Here is a 3,883-nt window from a genome sequence, read left to right as displayed (position 1 = left end):
TCTAGGAGTTTTATAGTTTCTGGTCTTACGTTTAGATCTTTAATCCATTTTGAGCTTATTTTTGTGTATGGTGTTAGAAAGTGTTCTAGTTTCATTCTTTTACAAGTGGTTGACCAGATTTCCCAGCACCACTTGTTAAAGAGATTGTCTTTTCTCCATTGTATATTCTTGCCTCCTTTGTCAAAGATAAGGTGTCCATATGTGTGTGGATTTCTGGGGCTACCAATGGTATTTTTCACAGAACTAGAACAAATAATTTCACAATTTGTATGGAAATGCAAAAAACCTCAAATAGCCAAAGCAATCTTGAGAAGAATGGAACTGAAGGAATCAAACTGCCTGACTTCAGACTATACTGCAAAGCTACAGTCATCAAGACAGTATGGTACTGGCACAAAGACTGAAACATAGATCAATGGAACAAAATAGAAAGCCCAGAGATAAATTCACACACCTGTGGACCCCTTGTCTTTGACAAAGGAGGCAAGAATATACAATGGAGAAAAGACAATCTCTTTAACAAGTGGTGCTGGGAAAACTGGTCAACCACTTGTAAAAGAATGAAACTAGAACACTTTCTAACACCATACACAAAAGTAAACTCAAAATAGATTAAAGATCTAAACATAAAACCAGAAACCATAAAACTCCTAGAGGAAAACATAGGCAAAACACTCTCTGACATAAATCACAGCAGGATCCTCCATGACTCACTTCCCAGAGTAATGGAAATGAAAGCAAAAATAAACAAATGGGACCTAATTAAACTTAAAAGTTTTTGCACAACGAAGGAAACTATAAGCAAGGTGAAAAGACAGCCTTCAGAATGGGAGAAAATAATAGCAAACGAAGCAACTGACAAGAATAAATCTCAAAAATATACAAGCAACTTCTGCAGCTCAATTCCAGAAAAATAAATGACCCAATAAACAAACAGGCCAAAGAACTAAACAGACATTTCTCCAAAGAAGGCATACAGATGGCTACCAAACACACAAAAAGATGCTCAATAGCACTCATTATCAGAGAAATGCAAATCAAAACCACAATAAGGTACCATCTCATGCTGGTCAGAATGGCTGTTATCAAAAAGTCTACAAACAATAAATGCTGGAGAGGGTGCAGAGAAAAGGGAACCCTCTTACACTGTTGGTAATGCAAACTAGTACAGCCACTATGGAGAACAGTGTGGAGACTCCTTAAAAAACTGGAAATAGAACTGCCATACGACCCAGCAATCCCAATGCTGGGCATACACATTGAGGAAACCAGAAATGAAAGAGACACATGTACCCTAGTGTTCATCGCAGCACTATTTACAATAGCCAGGATGTGGAAGCAACCTAGATGTCAATTGGCACATGAATGGATAAGGAAATTGTGGTACATATATGCAATGGCATATTACTAAGCTATAAAAAAGAATGCATTTGAGTCAGTTCTAATGAGGTGGGTGAAACTGGAGCCTATTATACAGTGTGAAGTAAGCCAGAAAGAGAAACACCAACACAGAATATTAATGCATATATATGGAATTTAGAAAAGGCAGAGGAAACAGAGATCAAATTGCCAACATCTGCTGGATCATGGAAAAAGCAAGAGAGTTCCAGAAAAACATCTATTTCTGCTTTATTGACTATGCCAAAGCCTTTGACTGTGTGGATCACAAGAAACTATGGAAAATTCTGAAAGAGATGGGAATACCAGACCACCTGATCCGCCTCTTGAGAAATTTGTATGCAGGTTAGGAAGCAACAGTTGGAACTGGACATGGAACAACAGACTGGTTCCAAATAGGAAAAGGAGTATGTCAAGGCTGTATATTGTCACTCTGTTTATTTAACTTATATGCAGAATACCTCAAGAGAAATGCTGGACTGGAAGAAACACAAGCTGGAATCAAGATTGCTGGGAGAAATATCAATAACCTCAGATATGCAGATGACACCACCCTTATGGCAGAAAGTGAAGAGGAACTAAAAAGCCTCTTGATGAAAGTGAAAAGTGGAGGGTGAAAAAGTTGGCTTAAAGCTCAACATTCAGAAAATGAAGATCATGGCATCCGGTCCCATCACTTCATGGGAAATAGATGGGGAAACAGTGGAAACAGTGTCAGACTTTATTTTTCTGGGCTCCAACATCACTGCAGATGGTGACTGCAGCCATGAAATTAAAAGACGCTTACTCCTTGGAAGGAAAGTTATGACCAACCTAGATAGCATATTCAAAAGCAGAGACATTACTTGGCCAACAAAGGTTCGTCTAGTCAAGGCTATGGTTTTTCCTGTGGTCATGTATGGATGTGAGAGTTGGACTGTGAAGAAGGCTGAGTGCCGAAGCATTGATCCTTTTGAACTGTGTTGTTGGAGAAGACTCTTGAGAGTCTCTTGGATTGCAAGGACATCCAACCAGTCCATTCTGAAGATCAGCCCTGGGATTTCTTTGGAAGGAATAATGCTAAAGCTGAAACTCCAGTACTTTGGCACCTCATGCGAAGAGTTGACTCATTGGAAAAGATTCTAATGCTGGGAGGGATTGGGGGCAAGAGGAGAAGGGGATGACAGAGGATGAGATGGCTGGATGGCATCACTGATTCGATGGACCTGAGTCTCAGTGAACTCCAGGAGTTGGTGATGGACAGGGAGGCCTGGCGTGCTGCGATTCATGGGGTTGCAGAGTTGGACACGACTGAGCGACTGATCTGATCTGATCTGATGGAATTTAGAAAAATGGTAACGATGATTGTATTTGCCAGGCAGCAAAAGAAAGACAGATGTAAAGGACTCTGTGGGAAAAGGCAAGGGTGGGATGACTTGAGAGAATAGCATTGAAACATGTATATTACCATATGTAAAACAGATGACCAGTGCAAGTTGAATGCATGAAGCAGGGCACTCAAAGGCAGTAGTCTGGGAGAACTCAGAGGGATGGGGTGGGGAGGGAGGTGGGAGGAGAGTTCACAATGAGGGGACAAACGTGCACCTGTGGCTGATTCATGCTGACGCATGGCAGAACCACCACAATGTTGTCAAGTAATTATCCTCCAATTAAATTAATTAATTTAAAAAAGTTAAAGATTCTGGTGGCTGCAGAGAGTTATCTTCTGGCCGCCCAAGACAAACCTCATCAGTTCCCTGCTTATCAAACCTGCTGCCTGCTGACCTGGAGGGTCTGCCTCTTTCTTAGATCTCTCCTTGCCCTTGTGTACAGGGGCTGGTTTACAAACCAGCATTACAGATCCCATCGCTGGAAGCAGTTGCCTGGGCTGAAGAGTGGAATGGCTAGCTGAAGGTTTGCTTTCAGCACCAGCTTGGAAATCAGTCTTTCAAGTTAGAGGTAATGTTGCAGACTGGTGTGTGCCTTAAACTAGTATCGCATATATCATGCACATCCCTTACAGCCAGACTGCAGGTGCCTGAAAATCAAGAGACAGACTCTTCCACTGCAAGTGCAAGCTGGAGTCTCTAGTTTCTTGATCACAGTTAAGCAAAGGAGTACCAAGATGCTCCGTGTGGGTCACGGGTTCCACACATTCTTGAGTATAGAGTAGCCCTACCCTCTCCATTGCCCAGATGGTGACTTCTCCTTTTGCCTCCTGGTTCCAAGATTCAGGAACCCAGGGTTCCCAGACATCATCCATCATTTATATCCAGTAGGACAGGAAGTGTTCCTTTTGGGGACCATGACCTCTAACCCTGCAGAATCTATACTTGGGAGGACAGGAGGCACCAAGTTCTCCAGTGGACCATTGGGAGTGATATTAAGTGGGGCCACTCCTATTTCCACCTTTGGATTTTAGACTCAGGTGTCTTTCTTGTTGGGAAATGGTGCCATAGAATATTACCTCCACCTTGGCACTTCAGCTGTGCCTTTAGCTGACTGT

Source organism: Bison bison, unplaced genomic scaffold (genome assembly GCF_000754665.1).
Source record: "Bison bison bison isolate TAMUID 2011002044 unplaced genomic scaffold, Bison_UMD1.0 scf7180017864037, whole genome shotgun sequence".
NCBI lineage: Eukaryota > Metazoa > Chordata > Mammalia > Artiodactyla > Bovidae > Bison > Bison bison.
Note: the sequence above shows the minus strand (reverse complement) of the source record.